This window comes from Bubalus kerabau, chromosome 13, assembly GCF_029407905.1.
Source record: "Bubalus kerabau isolate K-KA32 ecotype Philippines breed swamp buffalo chromosome 13, PCC_UOA_SB_1v2, whole genome shotgun sequence".
Classification (NCBI taxonomy): Eukaryota; Metazoa; Chordata; class Mammalia; order Artiodactyla; family Bovidae; genus Bubalus; species Bubalus kerabau.
In genome coordinates this window covers 11061980-11087264 of record NC_073636.1, presented here as the reverse complement: position 1 = coordinate 11087264, position 25285 = coordinate 11061980, and the positions used below count along the sequence as shown (strand labels likewise).

The following is a 25285-nucleotide window of genomic DNA, read 5'->3' as shown; positions in this document are numbered from 1 at the left end:
ACTCAATGGACATGAGTTTGGGTAAATTCCAGGAGTGGGTGACGACAGGGAGGCCTGGTGTGCTGCAGTCCATGGGGTCACAAAGAATTGGACATGACTGAGCGACTGAACTGAACTGAACTGAAAGGCACATAATTCCATTTGATTTTCTTTTTCTCCTGATTCCTCATTTTGCATCTGTAGAGTCACCTATATATAACTATTTTGCCTAATCTAACACAATACCCTTCTTTTACCCACCCCACACGCTCACATACACAGTGTGCAGCCTCATGCTTTGTTTTACTCACCTAGAATAAGAAATGGTGAATTTGCAATGATGATCACAAATGGCACCCCAATGTACAATATCAGGCCAAAGCCACTCACCACTGCCAAGGCAGCAGAAAGGACTCCAAAGGCTGCGACCCACATTTTGTTCTGTACACAGACACACCTGTAAATTTGGAGGGAAAAGTCATGGAACTTGCAGTGTTAGCTTCCATACTCAAATTCCAGCAATCCATAACATTCTTTACTCAGACATCTCTTCAGAGCCCTCTTGCACAGTATTTGCCATACCTGTCTGCTGGAGAACTTTAATTTCCAGGCACTAACCCAGACCAACTGAACAGAAGATGGGGAGATGGGGGAGGCACAGACAGAAAAGTTGGGAATCTGTGCTGTTACCAAACTATACTGGTTGATTTTTATGCAGCGAGCCAAGCATGAATTCACCTGCCGGACTTTCAAAACAACAAAGATACACTGCGGCTGCTGCCAAGTCGCTTCAGTCGTCTCCAACTCTGTGTGACCTCATAGACGGCAGCCCACCATGCCCCGCTGTCCCTGGGATTCTCCAGGCAAGAACACTGGAGTGGGCTTCCATTTCCTCCTCCAAAGCATGAAAGTGAAAAGTGAAAGTGAAGTCGCTCAGTCGTGTCTGACTCAGCGACCCCATAGACTGCAGCCTACCAGGCTCCTCCGTCCATGGGATTTTCTAGGCAAGAGTACTGGAGTGGGGTGCCATGCACTGCCAATAGCTAATTCCACTCTGATCTTCAAAGGAGCATGAATGGAAGTAAGCAGTATGAAAGTGCCCAGGATTAGGGATCTTCACACCCACTTATGAGTCCAGTTAGCCATAAAGACAATCCTAAATATCTCCTGTATGTCAAAGCTGGTTTAATATATATTGTGGCTAACCAAAAGAATGAAAGCCTTCTTCTAAAAGATTTTTCTGGTTCTCCTCTGCTAGAGATGTGTGTTCCAGAAAAGAGGCTGTGTGTGTGTGCTCAGTCGATTCAGTCATGTCCGACCGTTTGTGACCCTATGGACTCTAGCCTACTAGGCTCCTCTGTCCATGGGAGTCTCCAGGCAGAATTAGTGGAGTAGGCTGCCATGCCCTCCCTGTAGGGGATATTCCCCACCCTGGGATCAAACCTGAATCTCCTGTGTCTCCTGCATTGCAGGCAGATTCTTTACCACTGAGCTACCGGGGAAGCCCAAGAAAGGTGGCTACTTAATTACGGGAAAAAAAAGTAACATGTACCCCATTTTGAATAACATCATATGCCTGTTTCTTGGTTGGACCAACAAAAATGGGAATATATACACAGCATTTTGTTTTATTTTATTTATTTATTTATTATTATTTTTTTAATTTTATTTTATTTTTAAACTTTACAATATTGTATTAGTTTTGCCAAATATCGAAATGAATCCGCCACAGGTATACCTGTGTTCCCCATCCTGAACCCTCCTCCCTCCTCCCTCCCCATACCCTCCCTCTGAGTAGTCCCGGTGCACCAGCCCCAAGCATCCAGTATCGTGCATCAAACCTAGACTGGCAAGTCGTTTCATACATGATATTATACGTGTTTCAATGCCATTCTCCCAAATCTCCCCACCCTCTCCCTCTCCCACAGACTCCATAAGATCTATACATCAGTGTCTCTTTTGCTGTCTCGTACACAGGGTTATTGTTACCATCTTTCTAAATTCCATATATATGCGTTAGTATACTGTATTGGTATTTTTCTTTCTGGCTTACTTCACTCTGTATAATAGGTTCCAGTTTCATCCACCTCATTAGAACTGATTCAAATGTATTCTTTTTAATGGCTGAGTACTACTCCATTGTGTATATGTACCACAGCTTTCTTATCCATTCATCTGCTGATGGGCATCTAGGTTGCTTCCATGTCCTGGCTATTATAAACAGTGCTGCGATGAACATTGGGGTACACGTGTCTCTTTCTCTTCTGGTTCCCTCAATGTGTATGCCCAGCAGTGGGATTGCTGGATCATAAGGCAGGTCTATTTCCAGTTTTTTAAGGAATCTCCACACTCTTCTCCATAGTGACTGTACTAGTTTGCATTCCCACCAACAGTGTAAGAGGGTTCCCTTTTCTCCACACCCTCTCCAACATTTATTGCTTGTAGACTTTTGGATCGCAGCCATTCTGACTGGCGTGAAATGGTACCTTATAGTGGTTTTGATTTGCATTTCTCTGTTAATGAGTGATGTTGAGCATCTTTTCATGTGTTTGTTAGCCATCTGTATGTCTTCTTTGGAGAAATGTCTATTTAGTTCTTTGGCCCATTTTTTGATTGGGTCATTTATTTTTCTGGAGTTGAGCTGTAGGAGTTGCTTGTATATTTTTGAGATTAGTTGTTTGTCAGTTGTTTCATTTGCTATTATTTTCTCCCATTCTGAAGGCTGCCTTTTCACCTTGCTAATAGTTTCCTTTGTTGTGCAGAAGCTTTTAAGTTTAATTAGGTCCCATTTGTTTATTTTTGCTTTTATTTCCAATATTCTGGGAGGTGGGTCATAGAGGATCCTGTTGTATACACAGCATTTTAAAAAGACTGGATTTAATACTTTAACTCCCTAACAAGCACAACTTTCCATCTTAAAATATTGACAACAATCTAGGTTTCTGTTTTACTTCATTGCTAACTTCTTCAAAAGAAATGACTGATAACTGCCTCTAGAAACTTTTCGTAGAAGAGAGAAACTAAGTTGGTTTGAAGACTAGCAAAGTCAACTATGGAAGTGAGTTACTGATTCCCAAAGAGCAAGAATATAACTAAGACCTTGTTCACGCAAGGCCACATTAAAATAACTAAACTTTCCTCTTATTAAAACAGCTATGTGTGTCTGTATTTCACTTTTTCTCAAATTGCTGGTGTTATCAGTTAAACTCAGGGTCCCAAATCAACATACACACACATACACACACATTCACAAAATATTTTGTTTTGATTACAGAAAAAAATTTGATTGCAACCAATACTTTCTTAAAGCAACAACACTGGTTTACAGGAGTTTAAGATAAAAGTACCACAGATGAACCTTGAAATCAGAAAGATTAACAGGATAAAACCTATATCTGACATGTTTAGCTCTATTCCCTCTTTCAGGTCTCTGGATTGTTGATATAAATTCTTCAGAGGATGGGGGGAGTGAAGTATATTACTGGCTAGAGTGATTATTTGACGTTGACTAGTTGCTGTGTTGATTCTCTCTGCTGCTGCTGCTGCTAAGTCGCTTCAGTCGTGTCCGACTCTGTGCGACCCCATAGACGGCAGCTCACCAGGCTCCCCGTCCCTGGGATTCTCCAGGCAAGAACACTGGAGTGGGTTGCCATTTCCTTCTCCAATGCATGAAAGTGAAAAGTGAAAGTGAAGTCGCTCAGTCGTGTCCGACTCTTAGCGACCCCATGGACTGCAGCCTACCAGGCTCCTCCGTCCATGGGATTTTCCAGGCAAGAGTACTGGAGTGGGGTGCCATTGCCTTCTCCATGATTCTGTCTAAATGACCTTTATTTTAATGTTCAATAGGCAATGGAAGGGAAGATGTGTATGTAGAACACTAGTGAAAACACTTGAAGATTTTCTAGTCCCCAAGAAGGACTTTGGTTAAGCAGTTTCTCAGAATGACTTAGGAGAGTCTTAGAACTTTAGATTCCTGCAATCTTGGAACATAGCTCTGCAGACTCTAATCTACAGTTTGTAGAGAAGTTGCAGAATCCATGTGTCTAAAAATTTCTACATGTGATTCCACTGCTCAGGCAGACTTGGGCATCACTGGCAGCAAAATGACCAATCAAAACAGCTCACTAGAAAAACAGACACTACACATTGGAGAAAGCATAAATCAGGAGTTCCCTGGTGGTCCAGTGGTTAGGACTCCTTGGTGCTTTCACTGCTGGGGCCTGGGTTTGCCTAAAAAAAGGCATCAGTGGATGAAATGAAGGATAATAAGCTATAATATATACATAATATAAGCACCCAAACAATAGAAGTAAGTCCTTCCTTGTCAGCAATTATTTTAAATCTAAACAGATTAAACTTTCCAATAAAAAGGCAGATATTGTCATAATGGATAAAACAGCATGATTCATCTATATGCTATTTACAAGAGATTCCCTCTAGATCCAAACACTTAAATAGATTGAAAGATAAGAGGATGAAATAGAAACTCCCTATGAATACTAACCAAAAGAGGCTAGGAGTGCCTATACTGATAACAGACAACAAGACTACCTCAAAAAAACTGAAAGGAAGGGAACACTTCCTAACTCTTTTGATGAGGCCATGTTACACTGATATCAATGCCAGACTAAGATATCACAAGGAAGCTACAGATAATACTTCTTATAAATATATATACAAACATCCTCAATAAAATTCGAGCAAACACAATTCAATAAGCATATTAAAAGGAGTATACATCATGACCACGTGGGATTTACCCAGGAATGGAAGAGTGGTTCAACATGAGAATATCAATCAATGTAATGCAGAACACTTTCAGAACAAAGGATAACAAACCATATGACTCTCAAAAGGTACAGAAAAGGCACTTGACAAAACTCAATGTCTTTTCATGATAAAAACTCAAAAACAAGGAATAGAAGGAAAGTTCCTCAAAATTATAAAGGCAATGATGAAAACTGCACAGCTAACATTATACTCAATGGTGAGAAAAAGAAATCTTTCCCTCTAAGATCAGGAACAAGATAAGGATGCCCACTTTCATCAGGGATATTCAAAGATGCACTAGAAGTGCTAATCAGAGTAAATAGACAGGATGTTGAAATTAAAGAAATTCAAACTGGAAAGGAAGAATTTTAACTACATCTTTTTACAGATTATATGATCATATGTATGAAAACTCCAATGAATTCAAAGGAAGCCACTTAAGTTAGTAAACAAATTCAGTAAAGCTGCAAGATACAAGATCAACACACAGGATTCAGTTGTTTCTATCCATGTGCAATGAACAATCCCAAAAAGAAAGTGATTTCATTTAGAGTTTAAAATAATGAAATACTCAGGAATAGATTTAACCAAAGAAGTGAAAGACTGGTACATGGAAAACTACAAAACATCGGTGAAAGAAACTAAAGAAGACCTAAATTAATGGAAAGATTTTCACAGTCCATGGGGAGGAAGACTTAATATTGTCAAAAATGACTATCTCACCTAATATGATCTACACATTAATCACAATCTCTATCAAAACTTCAACAGCTTTTTTTCAGAAATGTATAGGTCAACATTCAAACTCATATGGAATTAAAGGAGCCCTGGATATCCCAGAATAACCTTAAAAAGAAAAAAGAAATGGACAACTGAGATTTCCAGATTTCAAAACATGTAACAAAGCTACAGTACTTAAAACAGAGTGGTATTAGTATATGGACACACATATAGACCAATGGAGTAGAACTGAGCCTCCAGAAATAAATCCATATATCTACAGCCTACTGATTTTTGACAAGGATGCCAAATCCAATCAACTGGGAAAGAGCAGTCTCTTCAACAAATGGCACTTGGATGACTGGATTTCCACATGTACAAGAATGAAGTTGGACCCCTACTTCACATCATATACAACTATGATTAAAAACTGCAACCACCTAAATATTGCAGCTAAAACCATAAAACTTTTGAATGAAACAAAGTAAATGTACACGACCTTACTTGTTGATGGAAGCTTAGATATAAGACCAAAAATAGAAGTAAAAAATAAATAAATAAACATATTGAATTTCATCTTAATTAAAATCTTTGTACATTAAAGGGCATTATCAAGAAACTAAAGAGATAATCTACAGAATGAGAGAAAATATTTGCATATTATATAACGTGATAAGGATTTAATATCTAAGACATTTACTCATCAAAAACAGAATAAAACAACAAGTTCAGTTCAGTTCAGTCACTCAGTCATGTCCAACTCTTTGCGACCCCATGAATCAGGGACAAACAATTTCACTAAAAATGAACAAAGGTGGGGATTTCCTGGTAATCCAGTTGTCAGAACTCTGAACTTTCACTGCCAAGGGCCTGGGCGCAAGTTGAACCGTTGGTGTGGAAATAAGATTCTACAAGCCTTGGGGCACAGGCAAAAAGAGGGCAAAGGACTTGAGTAGACAGTTCTCCATAGAGGATATGTGTGTAACCTCAGTCACTCAGCTGTCTGATTCCTTGTGACCCATAGCCATCAAACTCTTCTCTTCATGAAATTTTTCAGGCAAGAATACTGAAGTGGTTACTACTTCCTTCTCCAGTGCATCTTTCCAACACAGGGATCGAAACCAAGTCACTTGCATCTGCTGCACTGGCAAGCAGATTCTCTACCTCTGCACTACCAAAGAAGATATACAAATAACCAATAGACACATTAAAAAGATAATCATGGTTAGAATGTGGAGAAATTGGAAAACTTACACATTGCTGGTGGGATATAATATGGTGTAGCCTCTGTGAAAAATAGTTTGGTGCTTCTTCAAAAAGCTAACCAGTGAATTATCATACAACCCACTAATTCCACTCCTAGGTATATACTGCAAAGAACTGAAAATAGGGGCTTAAACAGAGATTTGGACACTACGCTTCACTGCAGCATTATTCACAATAGCCAAAACGTAGAATAAGAAAGCCTTCCTCAGCGATCAATGCAAAGAAATAGAGGAAAACAATAGAATGGGAAAGACTGGAGATCTCATCAGGAAAATTAGAGATACCAAGGGAACATTTCATGCAAAGATGGGCCAATTAAGGACAAAAATGGTATGAACCTAACAGAAAGCATAAGATATTAAAAAGAGGTGGCAAGAACACAAAAGAACTATACAGAAAAGATCTTCATGACCCAGATAATCATGATGGTGTGATCACTCACCTAGAGACAGACATCCTGGAGTGCAAAGTCAGGTGGGCCTTAAGAAGCACCACTACGAACAAAGCTAGTGAAGGTAATGGAATTCCAGTTGAGCTCTTTCAAATCCTAAAATATGATGCAGTGAATGTGTTGCACTCAATATGCCAGCAAATATGCAAAACTCAGCAATGGCCACAGGACTGGAAAACGTCAGATTTCATTTCAATCCCAACGAAAGGCAATGCCAAAGAATGTTCAAACTACTGAACAATTGCACTCATCTCACATGCTAGCAAAGTAATGCTCAAAATTCTTCAAGTGAGGCTTCAACAGTAGATGAACTGAGAACTTCCAGATGTTCAAGCTGGATGTAAAAAAGGCAGAGGAACAAGAGTATAAATTTCCAACATCCATAGGATCTTAAAAAAAAGCAAGAGAATTCCAGAAAAACATCTACTTCTGCTTCATTGACTATGTCAAAGCCTTTGACTGTATGGATCAAACAAACCATGGAAAATTCTTAAAGAGATGGGAATACCAGACTACCTTATCTGCCTCCTCATAAACCTGTATGCAGCTCAGAAGCAACAGTTAGAACTGGACAGGGAACAACAGACTGGTTCCAAACTGGGAAAAGAACACGTCAAGGCTGTGTATTGTCACATGCTTATTTAACTTATATGCAGAGTACATCATGCGAAATGCCACGCTGGAGGAATCACAAGCTGGAATCAAGATAGCCAGGAGAAATAACAATAACCTCTGATATGCAGTTGCTGCTGCTGCTGCTCCTAAATCACTTCAGTTGTGTCCGACTCTGTGCGACCCCATAGACAGCAGCCCACCAGGCTCTGCCGTCCCTGTAATTCTCCAGGCAAGAACACTGGAGTGGGTTACTATGTCCTCCAATGCATGAAAGTGAAAAACAAAAGTGAGTTCGCTCAGTCATATCTGATTCTTCGGGACCCCATGGACTGCAGCCTACCAGGCCCCTACGTCCATGGGATTTTCCAGGCAAGAGTACTGGAGTGGGGTGCCATTACCTTCTCCGATATGTAGATGACACCACCCTAATGGCAGAAAGCGAAGAGGATCTAAAGATCCCCTCGAATAAAGGGAAAGAGGAGATGAAAAACCTGGCATAAAACTCAACATTGAGGAAACTAAGATCTTGACATCCAGTCCCATCACTTCATGGCAGATAGATGGGAGAACAATGGAAACAGTGACAGACTATTTTTGGGAGCTCCAAAATCACTGCAGATGGTGACTGTACCCATGAAATTAAAAGCTGCCTCCTCCTAGGAAGAAAAGTTATGACCCACCTACACAGCATATTAAAAGCAGAGATATTACTTTGCTGACAAAGGTCTGTCTAGTCAAAGCTATGGTTTTTCCAGTAATCATAGATGGATACGCGAGTTGGACCATCAAGAAAGCTGAGAACCGAAGAACTGATGCTTTCGAACTGTGGTGTTGGAGAAGACACTTGAGAGTCTCTTGGACTGCAAGGAGATCCAACCAGTCAATCCTAGAGGAAATCAGTTCTGAATATTCATATGATGGATTCTGAAGCTGAAGTTCCAATACTTTGGCCACCTGATGCAAAGAACTGACTCATTGGAAAAGACCCTGATGCTGGGAAAGATTGAAGGCAGGCGGAGAAGGGAATGTCAGAGAATGAGATGATTGAATGGCATCACTGACTCGATGGACATGAGTTTGAGCAGGCTCCAGGAGTTGGTGATGGACAAGGAAGATGGCTTGCTGCAGGCCATCGGTTTGCAGAATGGGACACAACTGAGTGACTGAACTGAAACATAAAATACTAAATGCTAATGAGCCAGACATCCTGGAATGTGAAGTGGGCCTTAGAAATCATCACTACGATCAAAGCTAGTGGAGGTGATGGAATTCCAGTTGAGCTCTTTCAAATCCTGAAAGATGATGCTGTGAAACTGCTGCACTCAATATGCCAGCAAATTTGGAAAACTCAGCAGTGGCCACAGGACTGGAAAAGGTCAGTTTTCATTCCAATCCCAAACAAAGGCAATGCCAAAGAACGCTCAAACTACCGCACAATTGCACTCATCTCACACGCTAGTAAAGTAATGCTCAAAATTCTCCAAGCCAGGCTTCAGCAATACGTGAACTGTGAACTTCCAGATGTTCAAGCTGGTTTTAGAAAAGGCAAAGGAACCAGAGATCAAATTGCCAACATACTCTGGATCATCAAAAAAGCAAGAGCATTCCAGAAAAACATCTATTTCTGCTTTATTAACTATGCCAAAGCCTTTAACTATGTGGATCACAATAAACTGTGGAAAATTCTGAGAGAGATGGGAATACCAGACCACCTGACCTGCCTCTTGAGAAACCTGTATGCAGGTCAGGAAGCAACAATTAGAACTGGATGTGGAACAACAGACTGGTTCCAAATAGGAAAAGGAGTTCGTCAAGGCTGTATATTGTCACCCTGCTTATTTAATTTATATGCAGAGTACATCATTAGAATGCCAGGCTGGATGAAGCACAAGCTGGAATCAAGATTGCCGGGAGAAATATCAATAACCTCAGATATGCAGATGACACCACCCTTATGGCACACAGCGAAGAGGAACTAAAAAGCCTCTTGATGAAAGTGAAAGAGGAGAGTGAAAAAGTTGGCTTAAAGCTCAACATTCAGAAAACAAAGATCATGTCATCTGGTCCCATCACTTCATGGGAAATAGATGGGGAAACAGTGGAAAGTGTCAGACTTTATTTTTTGGGGACTCCAAAATCACGGCAGATGGTGATTGCAGCCATGAAATTAAAAGACGCTTGCTCCTTGGAAGCAAAGTTATGACGAACCTAGATAGCATATTGAAAAGCAGAGACATTACTTTGCCAACAAAGGTCTGTCTAGTCAAGGCTATGGTTTTTCCAGTAGTCATGTATGGATGTGAGAACTGGACGGTGAAGAATGCTGAGCGCCAAAGAATTGATGCTTTTGAACTGTGGTGTTGGAGAAGACTCTTGAGAGTCCCTTGGACTGCAAGGAGATCCAACCAGTGCATTCTAAAGGAGATCAGTCCTGGGTGTTCTTTGGAAGGAATGATGCTAAAGCTGAAACTCCAGTATTTTGGCCACCTCATGCGAAGAGTTGACTCATTGGAAAAGACTCTGATGCTGGGAGGGATTGGGGGCAGGAGAAGAAGGGGACGACAGAGGATGAGATGGCTGGATGTCATCGCAGACTCGATGGACGTGAGTTTGAGTGAACTCCGGGAGCTGGTGATGGACAGGGAGGCCTGGTGTGCTGCAGTTCATGGGGTTGCAAAGAGTCGGACATGACTGAGTGACTGAACTGAACTGAACTGAATGAAAGTTTTTTTAATGTTGGCTATATTTACATTTCACTTTCTAAAGATTCTCTGAAGTAATTTTCATCAGTGGTTCAAGATATTCCAAGTTTATTTAAATCACATCTTACTAAAATAATCTTTGAAAAAAATCCCATGCAAACCCCACCTCTTAAAAAAAAATCCAACAAAGGAAAAAATATATTCTTTCAGAAAGAACTGTTCTATAGAGATGTAGTATTCATTCCTGGTGAAGAGAACAAACTGCAATATTAAAAATGATTCATTCTCTAAAATCTCACAGAAGGGTTTGGATTACAGGAGAAATTCAGAATTCTCAATCAAATCATTGCTAAAGTTTCCAGACTCAAACAGATGATTGTGTACCAATATTCATGGCAGCATTATTAACAATAGCCAGAAAGTGGAAAAACCCCAATTTCATTGACAGAGGAATGAACAAACAAAATATGGTCTATATAAAATATTGCTTTTTGACTGATCCTCACAATGTTTTAAATTCTTACTATAAAAATCATTAATTTTATAAACTCAGTCCACTTTTTCTATAAAGAGGAATTATACTACCAGTAGCAAAACATGTCAGTAAAAATACAATAAACTCTTTAATCAATGAGATTTTTCACACTGTCCAAAATATTGTCATATATTACTAGTAAAAAAAAATTAGAATTCTTCCTCAGTATGACAGAAATTAAGAGGTTGACTTACCAATCTTGTACTGAACAGGTTTTTCTGAAGTTGTTCAATTTTGCCCACTTGCTTTTTGACTGTAGTTTGTAACTTGGCATTTTCAATTTCAAGCCTAAAACGCAGATTTAAAATAATTATTTTCACACATAGGTTTTTTTTTTTAAGATTTTTTTTTTTGGATGTGGACCATTTTTAAAGTCTTTATTGAATTTACTACAACATTGCTTCTGTTTTATGTTTTGGATTTTGGGCTGTGAGGCATGTGGGATCTTAGCTCCCCGACCAGGGATCAAACCCACATCCTCTGCCTTGGAAGGCAGAGTTTTAACCCCTGAACTCTCAAGGAAGTCCTTCACACATAGATTTTAAAAATACCACACTCTTTCTGAACAAACATCTGCAGTTCAATTGTAGAGGATCTTAGAATTTAGAAAAGTACATGATTTGGTAACTGTACTGTTTTTTGAGTTGTGTTTTGTGAACAATTGGCTTCCCTGGTGGCTCAGAATGTAAAGAGACCCAGGTTCGATCCCTGGGTTAGGAAGATCCCCTGGACAAGGAAATGGCAACCCACTCTTGCCTGGAGAATTCCATGAACAGAGGACCCTGATGGGTTATATCCATGGGGTCATAAAGAGCTGGATGCAACTGAGTGACTAACACTTTCACTTTTCACTTGTGGATAATGTGCAGAATATGGAAATAATGGGGGGAAAATATGCCTCTCAAAACAGCTCAAAGCCAAAATGTTACCCGGGTTCACAGTGTTGTGTTTATTATCATTACTGATTTAATTCTTGTATTATATTATTTATCTGCTCTATACTTCAGTTGTTTTCTGTGCTGCTTTAAATCGTACTTTTGGATGTGATCCTGTGTTTTCTTCAGCACATCTCACGGCCTCTATATGTTGATCCTGTGCTTCTTGCGACTAAAAAGAGAAAAAAAGGAAAAACAACTGTTTTAACTACTGATAACCTAGTGAATCCGCCATCATCACTTTCTGTCTCTTTCATCTGCATATTGTTTACAGCTGCTTTCCTGCCATACAGCAGAGTTGAGTTGTTACAACAGACACCCTATAGTCCACAAACTGAAAATATTTACTGTTTGCCCTTTGCACATTACTGACCTCTCCTCTAGCACTCAAATACAACATCAGATACAAGCTTTAAAATAGATTTTCTCAAATAAACACACAAATTTATAAACTGGCCAAATGAGGAAAGACAGAAAATTACCTTATGGTAGCATTTTTTTTTTTTATTCCAAGCTCCACATCAGCCATCACTTTAAATATCCACATATGTGAATGACCACGGCTCTTCCAGTGATTCTGAGAGCTAACACTGCTGTTGGTGACAACCAGATGCTTCAGGGACTAGCGTGAGAGGCAGTAGCTACATGGGAGCCAGAATCCGTGGGCCTGTGTTCCAGTTCCATCAGTTCTGAGCTGTGAGTCCTGGGGCAAATTACTTAACCTTTCTGTATCTCAGTTTCTCCATACATAAAATGGGGATAATGGTAGCATCAACCTCAATAGGATGCTGGGAAGATTAAACTGGGGACCATACATAATGTATTTAGAAGAGGACGTGGCAGATACTAAGAGCTGTTTGTAACTGGCATTATTACAGTTGCTGTATTTACCTGCAAAACAATCTGATACTTCAGGCAGATGGCATGCCAACGGAAGTGGTCTTCTACACAATCACAGTGAACTCACTGTCCATACCATTGCAAGGGGCAGTAAGGGGGAGCATGAGGCCCAGAACACACGTGTCCAGACTTCAAAAACGTTCACTGACTCCACTAACCAACTATTACTCTAGTACTTTTCTCCACTTACAGTAATTTATAACTTCCTTCCTCTCTGTACTACTCAGTGGACAATGACCACCGGTTAATATGCAAATAGCACCTCCTGGACAGAGTGGTACAGAACATTACACGACCGTCAGAGGAAAGGTGAAGTGACTGCCATGGAAATATTACCCTACTGCTAAATGAAAGTTCTGAATTAATTCATTCCCAGCAACTGTTAATGTCTAGCAAGTACTCGGATGAGAAAAGTAAGGTTACCAGGTATGGGTATCAGAGAAGCCATCCCCAGAACCTTAGGCTGGGAAGGTTAGAAATCCATAGGGGCCTGAAAGGCTAGATATCCATAAATCCCACTTCTGGCTGTATAATGAAGGAAGGCAAATTTACATTTTAGTACCAGAGTCAGGGGGAAAATATGAGCATTTAATTGAAAAATTCTCCTCTATTAGACTAAGCACTTTCAATTTTACATTTAATTACTTAAAATACACTTTAATAGAAGTTTTACTATACCAGCATCTCCAAGAAGAAATTATTGGTATGGATGAAGTACTTAGTTGTGTTTTAACAATTGTTAAGCTATTTTCCATTTATGCAAGACAAGTGCTGTGCATATTAAGAAATATTTCCTGTTAGACTAACGTATACTTAGACAAGATTCTCCCTCATGAAAAAATGACAACAATGTAAAATGAAGGGCTAAACTGTTCTTCACAGACGGGATGACAGGGCTGAAGAGAAAAGGCTCGATGAGAGCTGGACAGTGAGGAAAGCTCTGGAGGAGGAGAGACTGGGCAGCAGGTCTGAACAAATGGAGGACTACCCAGGAGGAATAGAAACTGTAAAGACAGAAAGGACAGTCTGAGCAAAGGCAAGAAAAGGAGAAATCAGCCAGTTAACTCTGAGGATAAAATCCAACCACAGGGAAATAAAAACATGTCCATCCAGAAATAATGCTCACAGCAGCATTATTCCTAGCTGCAAAGTGGAAACAATGCAAATCTCCATCAACATATGAATGGATAACTGGCTTAGCCACATACTGTTTCCTGTTTGATAATCAACAGAAATGGAAGAACTGATACTTGCTATCACATGGATGAACCTCGAAAACATGACATCAAATGAGAAAAGCTAACCACAAAGGAACACACACTGTGTGATTCCATTTATGTGAAATGCCCAGAACAGGCATGTCTACACAGATGGATATTAGACTGGGGGTTGCCTGGGGCTGAGGGAGAGGAGGGGGCCATAGGTGGTGGCTAAAGGATGCAGGGTTTCTTTGGGGGGCTGATGGAAATGCTCTAAAATTGACTGTGGTCACAGGTGACACCTCTCTAGACTAAGAGATACTGAACTACACACTTGGAATGGGTGAATTATATAATATGTCAATTATATCTCAATAGCTTTTTAAAAAATCCAAAGGCACAATCTAGATAATGTTCTCAATTCTTTATTTTGGATGTACATACTATACTCCATCTGAGTACCTCCTTGCTTTTACAATATATCTAAAATGAACAGAAAGGAAGGCAATGCCTAAATTCAACTGGTTTGTATGATACCCTTTCTGCACAAGTTATTCTGAAATTCATGAAATAAATATATGCAGAACTCTACAGCCATTCACCAAAGGGAAGATGGGAAATTATAATTTTCTGGAACCTTCCATTAAACATTATCCTCTGATTTTATCTGGCTTGCTTCATCATGGTAATACAGCTATCACTAAAAAAAAATATTGTTCAATAGAAAAAAAAGTCTCTCAACTTGTGTGAACAATGATGCACATTTCTCCACTTTCTTAAGGGTAAATAACGTAAGTAAAAAATATATAATGCAAATGGCAGAATGAAAGTCAGAGTTTAAGAAACAAGTGCATTATACAGATAATTAAACTGTAGTAAATTACTTGTAATGAAAATACAAAAGAAAGCTGTCTATGAAAATGAGTGTCCTAAAACACTTTATCCTACATATTAATTATCAACACATTCAATTTCACACATACCTGACTTGGGAGTTGATGTAACTTGCTCTTTAAATCCTGTGCCTCATCTTCTAAGTTGGCACAGTTACGTGCCATGACTTCCAGTGAAGCCTCCGTCATAGACTGCTTTTTTATGGTGTCAGTCAGTTCTTGCCAAAGTTGTCTCACAACTGCCTAATAAGATTCTCTGTCACTAAGTTTATCAAATCACTTTACTATGACGTTGTGTTAATAATAGATAACGCCAACATATGGACTTTGAAAACTATCACCACACACAGCAACTCACCTTCTTTTCCCTCCTCACTGAATCTGGTTACAGACACAGAAGGGGCCACCCTCCGGCCTTCCTGATATTAAGTTACTCAGACAAAAGATGCAGACCCGCTGTCCACGCCCTGCCCCTCCTAAATCTGCAGAGCTTCACCACCTCACAACCAGAAAGAAATGGGTGTGAATGTCCAACAAGTGGTGGAAAATTCCACCCTGTGGAACATTTTCCCTCTTTCTTTATTAGAGGCTTTAACTTCAGAGATCTTCACATATTCTGACCAGTCCTCAGATCTTTCCAACAGATTCCTATCCCAGCAAAAAAAATGAGGCCATTCCCTTGTGGCTTATCTCTTTTATATCTAGTAATGTGTCTCTCTGGACACATTCTAACATCAAAGTCTATTCTCTGAGATCATCTCTCGTCTGATGCAGCTTGATTTTTAGCTTATTGAATTGACTTTCCACTTCAGAAAGTTGCTGGGAAGCCGTCTCACTGTTACTTCTCAGCTTAGTTGCTTCGAACTTCATTTGGTCCTGCAAGCATAACCTCTCGTCCTTTGCTTTCTGGAAGGCAAGCTCTAGGTCTCTTTGTGATGCCTGACCTTGATCATGATCGTGTGTGGCAGCAGCCAGTCTAGAACGGTAGGATTCCACTTCTGTTTCCAGTGCCTGTTTGCTTTGTTTATTGTTCTCCAGCTCAGATTTGAGCATTGTATCTCAGCTATCAGGACATTAAGCTGACCAGTATACTGGAATATAGTCTCTGTTAATATTTCCTCTTTCGATTTCATTGCCTTTTGAAGATTTTCAATATCACCAAAATATTTCTTCTCCTTTTCCTGATTCTGATTTTTAACTGTGTCTATTTCCATTCTTAGGCTGGCAGTATCATCCTGCAGCATGTGGTTTTTGCATAACAGATCTTTTGCTTTGCTCCCACTATCAGAAACCTAAGTGAAACAAAGGAGACTTTTAGTTAGTACTCAATAAAATGACATTTCATTATTTCCTCCAAAATGAAACACTAACCTGTATGTTTATACAGTGAAAAGACCGCAACAAGTGGCTCTCCAAACAGAAAAATAAAGGTTTGATACAAACCTCAAACTTTATAAGCAGAAACTTCCAAAGATTCAAAAACTTAATTGAAGACAATGAATCCATGAAAGGAAAAAGAAATTCCAAGTGACTTTTCAAGAAGCTCAGAACTGAAAAGGCTTTTCTCTGAACCACAGCAAACCCAGAGGGCTTACAATAAAAGATTTATAAATTTGACTACACTTAAAACTTGCATCTGATGTGGAATATTTATACAATGCAAAACTACTAAGCCATGAAAAAAGAATGAAATAATGCTATTTCCATCAACAGAGATGGACCTAGACATTATCACACTATGTGAGGTAAGTCAAAGACAAATATTATATCATACTGCTTATATGTGGAATCTAAAATGAACTTATTTCCAAAACAGAAAGAGACTCACAAACATAGAAAACAAACTTATGGTCACCATGGGGGAAAGGAGGGTAGGGGAAGGGATAAATAGGGAGGTTGGGTTTAACATATACCATTATATATAGACAAGTGTACATAAAATAACCAATAAGGATCTACTGTACAACATTAGTAACTACACTTAATATTCTACAAGAAGGATCTGAAAAGGAATATGCATGTGTGATGTGTGTGTATCTGTGTTACTTACTCAGTCATGTCCAACTCTTTGCAACCCCACAGACTGTAGCCTGTCAGGCGCCTCTGTCCATGGAATTCCCCAAGCAAGAATACTGGACAGGGCAGCCATTTCCTTCTAAAGGGGATCTTGCCAACCTAAGGATCGAAGCCAGGTCTCCTGCTTTGCACGTGGATTCTTTACTGTCTGAGCCAGCAGGGAAGCCCCATTTATATAATATACACACACACGTACATGTATGTATGAATCACTGTGCTGTATACCTGAAACTGACACAATATTGTAAATCACCTGTGATTCAATAAACACCACTCACTACCTTTAAAAACACTGCATCTGATACCTCCTATACAGCTACTTCACAGCAAGAGCCTTAGCTCTATATGTATTTAAATAGATTATATTTTGTACAGAAATTGTTTTCTTGGGAATATGCTACCTCTCTAACATTTTAATAGGCAATTACAGACTTATACCTATTGACAACTGTACTAAGCAATTAGCTATAATGATTCTGGAAAGGAAGAAGTTAAAACTATATGAGTAAGCTGCAGGCTTTTCACCAGGTCTTCTGACTCTGTTAGTCCTCTTACATCAAACCACAGTTACTTCTCTAGTACAAATATATCAATACAAAATAATCCTCCTATTTCATTCATGGTATATACACTAATGGTAAATAAGGTAAAATTTAGAGAGGTCTTCTTAGAGAATCATGAGATTATTTGCTGCTGCAATAACTTTCATTATATCTTCATACTGTTTAAAATAGTAAGATGGGGGAAATACAATGAGAAACACTATTATCACTAAATGTATACTATGGCATATCTCGGAGAAGGCAATGGCACCCCACTCCAGTACTCTTGCTTGGAAAATCCCATGGACGGAGGAGCCTGGTAGGCTGCAATCCATGGGATCGCTAAGAGTCGGACACGACTGAGTGACTTCACTTTCACTTTTCACTTTCATGCGTTGGAGAAGGAAATGGCAGCCCACTCCAGTGTTCTTGCCTGGAGAATCCCAGGGACGGGGGAGCCTGGTGGGCTGCCATCTATGGGGTCGCACAGAGTCGGACACGACTGAAGTGACTTAGCATAGCATAGCATAGCATGGCATATCACTGTTTTCAAAAGTTCCTTGTACTGAAACAAGACACTACACAGAGCAGAGGGTTCATTTTCTCACAAGCACAAGAATGACTTCCAAAGTATGGTCTCTGAACTGCCTATAGTTTTCCTTCTCATCTTCCGTAGAAGTGATAAACTAACCTAATCATCTATCAAGGAAGGGAAATCACTACCAAATACCAGAATACCTACTATTAGTAACAAGAGTTTTTGATTCTTATTCCTTTGTTGGGAAGGGGACTTTTAAAAGTTTATTCTAAAAAAACACCTTGTTAAAGTGTTCAAAAGTGTTTTTACAACTGATGTTGCAGCTTTTACAAACTGAAAAACTAAATGATGTGAAAGTGTCACTGACAGGATATTGGTTAAAGAAATGACAGTGGAGCCAAGAACGGACTCTGATTCAGACACTGAAGATGATGACGTGCATGGAGGGACAGACACGCTCACCCCAAAGCAGAGGGACTTGGTCGGGTAGCGCAATCGATGGGGGCGCACACGTGGTCTGCCTGGACTAAACCACAATCAGGGTCCCGGCTCCTTTGAGACAGTCACGAAGGATCTGAGATCAATTGCTATGGAAAATATTAAAGGTCTCTCCTTGGACAAGGCCACTGTATGTCCCTACCTGACTGATGCAGACAAATGGATTTGAATTACAAATAGTACTTTCCCGAGCTCTCCCTGAGAGGTTTTCGTTGTGGGAGATCTGCTGCTAGGACCTCGGGGATGGGACCTGGTCCGTGTCTGAGAGGGATATCGGCTGGGGGAGTGAATTCCTCTGCTTGAGATGCCACCTGACAACTCTTCAGAATGAAGGACAATCAACTTCGAGAGTGTTTGGTTTCTACCAGTTGCTGGAAAAAAATCCCATGAGGAGCATTCCTGCACTTCTAGAGGATGCCAGTTAACACCTGTCCTTGAAGACTCTGCTGTGAGGGAGAACCCAGCTGGGAAAGCTGGAGCCAGCTCTGAGCTGTTCACAGGGCAGGTGGCCTGGAGGGCTGACGGGCATAGAGGGAGCGTGTCCATGACTCTCAGCCACCTGCCAGATTGAAGGCCAGAGGTAACTTGATGTAAAATTAGGCACAATCTTCTCTCCCCATGCCCTTTCTCTTCTAGACCTATTCACTCACTAATGGTCCCTCAAGGCAGAAGGATCTGTCGCCTGAGGTGAGTGGAGAGCTTAGCCTCCAGTTTCTACACCAATCTCAACCCTGTGGTTTCTCAGGAACTATTGTGTGAGCTACTGACGTGACCTCTTCCTTCCTCTGATCGAAAAACTGCACCCAGCAGAGGTGGTCCTAAAATGGCGGAGGAGTAGGACGGGGAGACCACTTTCTCCCCCACAAATTCATCAAAAGAACATTTGAACGCTGAGTAAATTCCACAAAACAACTTCTGAATGCCAGCAGAGGACATCAGGCACCCATAAGAGCAGCCCATTGTCTTCGAAAGGAGGTAGGAAAAAATATAAAAGACAAAAAAAAGAGACAAAAGAGGTAGGGACGGAGCTCCGTCCTGGGAAGGGAGTCTTAAAAAGAGAGAAGTTTCCAAACACCAGGAAACACTCTCACTGCTGAGTCTGTGGCAAGCCTTGCAAGCACGGAGGGCAACATAACAGGGAGGAAAAATAAATAAATAATTAAAACCCACAGATTACGAGCCCAACGGTAACTCCCCCAGCGGAGAAGCAGCATAGATGCCTGTGCACACCACTAGCAAGCGGGGCTGGGCAGGGAGGCGCGGGCTGCATTGCTTACAGTAAGGACCGGGGCCTGAGTGCCCCAAGGGCAATCTGAGGGAACTAACGGGCTAGCAAACCAGACTGCGGGATAGCTACGATGCAAAAAGCCCTAACCTAAGAAACCACCAGGCCCCCGCACAGAACAAAGGACTGAACAGAACTAGAGGCTGCAGACCATCCCCCTCCTGTGACAGGTAGCCAGAGCTGGAAGGGGGCAATCGCAGCCCCACAGAGACATTATCTACCAAACTGCAAGCAGGCTTCTTTGCTAACTAAGACTTCTTGGGGTTCTGGACAGTTAACATCTGCCTGAGAAGGTGCGCCGGTTGTACACCCAGAAAACTGAGCGGCAGGGATGGGGGAGGCGATAAGTCACAGCAACCGCACTTGCCAAACACCTCATCACCTGAGCTGCTCAGACCTGGGAAGGGCACAAAATGGAGGTCCAACTGAGTCTGCGCCTCTGAGGACTACCCGAGAGCATTAACCTGAGCAGCTCAGACCTGAGAGGTGCATGCAGCTCAGGGCAGGCCTCGGACGGTTCCTGGCAGAGCAACCCAGAGCCTGAGCAGTATGGGCAGGGAGGGCACACGCTCCATGAGCGAGGGCAGGCCCAGTGTGGCTGAGACACTGCGAGCACACGCCAGAGTTATTTGTTTGCAGCATCCCTCCCTCCCCAGAGCGGGACTGAACAAGTGAGCCTAAAAAAGTGTCCACCACTGCCCCCTTGTGTCAGGGCGGAAATCAGGCACTGAAGAGACCAGCAAACTGAAGAAGCTAAAACAGAGGGAACCGCCTTGGAAGTGACAGGTGCAATAGGTTAAAACCCTGTAGTTAGTACTGACTACATAGGAAGGGGCCTATAGATCTTGAGAAATATAAATCGGGACAAGGAACTATCCGAAAATGAACTGACCCCACACTGCCCACAATACCAGAGAAAGTCTTAGATATATTTTTATTATTTTTACGATCGTTCCTTTTTTTTAATTTTTTAAAATGTAAGTCCTCTATTAGTCCTTTAATTTTCATTTTTGTAACCTATTACTTTGCCCAAAAAAAGACCCTATTTTTTAAAGCAAACTTCATATACGTGTTATTTTGTATAATTTTTATGACTTTCTTTTTTTCTTTTTCTTCTTCTTTTCTTTAATATTGTATTTTTGAAAATCCAACCACTACTCTAGATTTTTAATCTTCGCTTTTTGGTATTTGTTATCAATTTTGTACCTTTAAGAACCCAATATTCAGTACCCATTTTTACTTGGGAGCAAGATTACTGGCTTGACTGCTCTCTCCCCCTTTGGACTCTCCTTTTTCTCCACCAGGTCACCTCTGTCTCCTCCCTCCCCCTTCTCTTCTCTACCCAACTCTCTGAATCTCTGTGTGTTCCAGATGGTGGAGAACACTTAGGGAACTGATTACTGACTGGATCTGTCTCGCTCCTTTTGATTCCCCCCTTTTATCCTCCCGGCCACCTCTGTCTCCTTCCTCCCTCTTTTCTTCTCTGTATAACTCCGTGAACATCTTTTGATTCCACCTCATCTCATTTGGGTCACCTCTAACTCCCTCCTCCCTCTTCTCTTCTCCATGTAAATCTGTGACCTCTCTGGGTGTCCCTCACTGTGGAGAAAGTTTTCATCTTAAACCTAGATGTTTTATCAATGGTGCTGTATAGAAGGAGAAGTCTTGAGACTACTGTAAAAATAAGACTGAAAACCAGAAGCAGGAGGCTTAAGTCCAAATCCTGAGAACACCAGAGAACTCCTGACTCCAGGGAACATTAATCGAAAGGAGCTCATCAAATGCCTCCATACCTAAACTGAAACCAAGCACCGACCAAGGGCCAACAAGTTCCAGAGCATGACATACCATGCAAATTCTCCAGTAACACAGGAACACAGCCCTGAGCTTCAATATACAGGGTGCCCAAAGTTACTCCAAACCCACTGACATCTCATAACTCATTACTGGACACTTCATTGCACTCCAGAGAGAAGAAATCAGCTCCACCCACCAGAACACCGACACAAGCTTCCCTAACCAAGAAACCTTGACAAGCCTCCCGTACAACCTCACCCACAGCGGGGAAACTCCACAATAAAGAAAACTCCACAAAATGCCAGAATACAGAAAGGCCACCCCAAACTCAGCAATATAAACAAGATGAAGATACAGAGGAATATCCAGCAGGTAAAGGAACAGGATAAATGTCCACCAAACCAAACAAAAGAGGAAGAGATAGGGAATCTTCCTGATAAAGAATTCTGAATAATGATAATGAAAATGATCAAAAACCTTGAAATCAAAACGGAATCACAGATAAATAGCCTGGAGACAAGGATTGAGAAGATGCAAGAAAGGTTTAACAAGGACCTAGAAGAAATAAAAAAAGAGTCAATATATAATGAATAATGCAACAAATGAGATCAAAAACACTCTGGAGGCAACAAATAGTAGAATAACAGAGGCAGAAAATAGGATTAGTGAGGTAGAAGATAGAATGGTAGAAATAAATGAATCAGAGAGGAAACAAGAAAAACGAATTAAAAGAAATAAGGACAATCTCAGAGACCTCCAGGACAATATTAAACGCCACAACATTCGAACCATAGGAGTCCCAGAAGAAGAAGACAAAAAGAAAGGCCAAGAGAAAATACTTGAGGAGATAATAGTTGAAAACTTCCCTAAAATGGGGAAGGAAATAATCACCCAAGTCCAAGAAACCCAAAGAGTCCCAAACAGAATAAATCCAAGGCGACACACCCCAAGACACATATTAATCAAATTAACAAAGATCAAACACAAAGAATAAATATTAAAAGCAGCAAGGGAAAAACAACAAATAACACACAAGGGGATTCCCATGAGGATAACAGCTGATCTTTCAATAGAAACTCTTCAGGCCAGGAGGGAATGGCAAGACATACTTAAAAGTGATGAAAGAAAATAACCTACAGCCCAGATTACTGCACCCAGCAAGGATCTCATTCAAATATGAAGGAGAAATCAGAAGCTTTAAGACAAGCAAAAGCTGAGAGAATTCTGCACCACCAAACCAGCTCTCCAACAAATGCTAAAGGATCTTCTCTAGACAGGAAACACAAAAAGGGAGTGTAAACTCTAACCCAAAACAATAAAGTAAATGGCAATGGGATCATACTTATCAATAGTTACCTTAAACGTAAATGGGTTGAATGCCCCAACCAAAAGACAAAGACTGCCTGAATAGATACAAAAACAAGACCCCTATATATGTTGTCTACAAGAGATCCACCTCAAAACAGGGGACACATACAGACTGAAAGTGAAGGGCTGGAAAAATATATTCCATGCAAATAGAGACCAAAAGAAAGCAGGAGTAGCAATACTCATATCAGAAAAAATAGACTTTAAAACAAATGCTGTGAAAAGAGACAAAGAAGGACACTACACAATGATCAAAGGTTCAATCCAAGAAGAAGAGATAACAATTATAAATATATATGCACCCAACATAGGAGCACCGCAATATGTAAGACAAATGCTAACAAGTATGAAAGGGGAAATTAACAATAACACAATAATATTGGGAGACTTTAATACCCCACACACACCTATGGATAGATCAACTAAACAGAAAATAACAAGAAAACACAAACTTTAAATGATACAATAGACCAGTTAGACCTAATTGATATCTATAGGACATTTCACCCCAAAATAATGAATTTCACCTTTTTCTCAAGTGCACATGGAACCTTCTCCAGGATAGATCACATCCTGGGCCATAAATCTAGCCTTGGTAAATTCAAAAAAACTGAAATCATTCCAAGTATCTTTTCTGACCACAATGCAATAAGATTAGATCTCAATTACAGGAGAAAAACTACTAAAAATTCCAACATATGGAGGCTGAACAACATGCTGCTGAATAACCAGCAAATCACAGAAGAAATCAAAAAAGAAATCAAAATATGCATAGAAACTAATGAAAATGAAAACACAACAACCCCAAACCTATGGGATACTGTAAAAGCAGTGCTAAGGGGAAAGTTCATAGCAATACAGGCATATCTCAAGAAACAAGAAAAAAGTCAAATAAATAACCTAACTCTACACCTAAAGCAACTAGAAAAGGAAGAAATGAAGAACCCCAGGGCTAGCAGAAGGAAAGAAGTCTTAAAAATTAGGGCAGAAATAAATGCAAAAGAAACAAAAGAGACCATAGCAAAAATCAACAAAGCCAAAAGCTGGTTCTTTGAAAGGAAAATAAAATTGACAAACTATTAGCCAGACTCATCAAGACACAAGGGAGAAAAATCCAATCAATAAAATTAGAAATGAAAATGGAGAGATCACATCAGACAACACAGAAATACAAAGGATCATTAAGAGACTACTATCAGCAATTATATGCCAATAAAATGGACAACATGGAAGAAATGGACGAATTCTTAGAAAAGTACAACTTCCCAAAACTGAACCAGGAAGAAATAGAAAATCTTAACAGACCCATCACAAGCACGGAAATTGAAACTGTAATCAGAAATCTTCCAGCAAACAAAAGCCCAGGTCCAGACGGCTTCACAGCTGAATTCTACCAAAAATTTAGAGAAGAGCTAACACCTATCCTGCTCAAACTCTTCCAGAAAATTGCAGAGGAGGGTAAACTTCCAAACTCATTCTATGAAGCCACCATCAACCTAATACCAAAACCTGACAAAGATGCCACAAAAGAAAACTACAGGCCAATATCACTGATGAACATAGATGCAAAAATCCTTAACAAAATTCTAGCAATCAGAATCCAACAATACATTAAAAAGATCATACACCATGACCAAGTGGGCTTTATCCCAGGGATGCAAGGATTCTTCAATATCCGCAAATCAATCAACGTAATACACCACATTAACAAATTGAAAAATAAAAACCATATGATTATCTCAATAGATGCAGAGAAAGCCTTTGACAAAATTCAACATCCATTTATGATAAAAACTCTCCAGAAAGCAGGAATAGAAGGAACATACCTCAACATAATAAAAGCTATATATGACAAACCTACAGCAAACATTATCCTCAATGGTGAAAAATTGAAAGCATTTCCCCTAAAGTCAGGAACAAGACAAGGGTGCCTACTTTCACCACTACTATTCAACATAGTTTTGGAAGTTTTGGCCACAGAAATCAGAGAAGAAAAAGAAATAAAAGGAATCCAAATTGGAAAAGAAGAAGTAAAGCTCTCACTGTTTGCAGATGACATGATCCCCTACATAGAAAACCCTAAAGACTCCACCAGAAAATTACTAGAGCTAATCAATGAATATACTAAAGTTGCAAGATATAAAATCAACACACAGAAATCCCTTGCATTCCTATACACTAATAATGAGAAAATAGAGAAATTAAGGAAACAATTC

General features: G+C 40.2%; 1 pseudogene; it reads right to left on the bottom strand.

The window, feature by feature from the left end:
• Positions 1-25285, bottom strand: part of LOC129626153 (patched domain-containing protein 3-like) — a 42822-nt pseudogene that overhangs the window by 7501 nt on the left and 10036 nt on the right.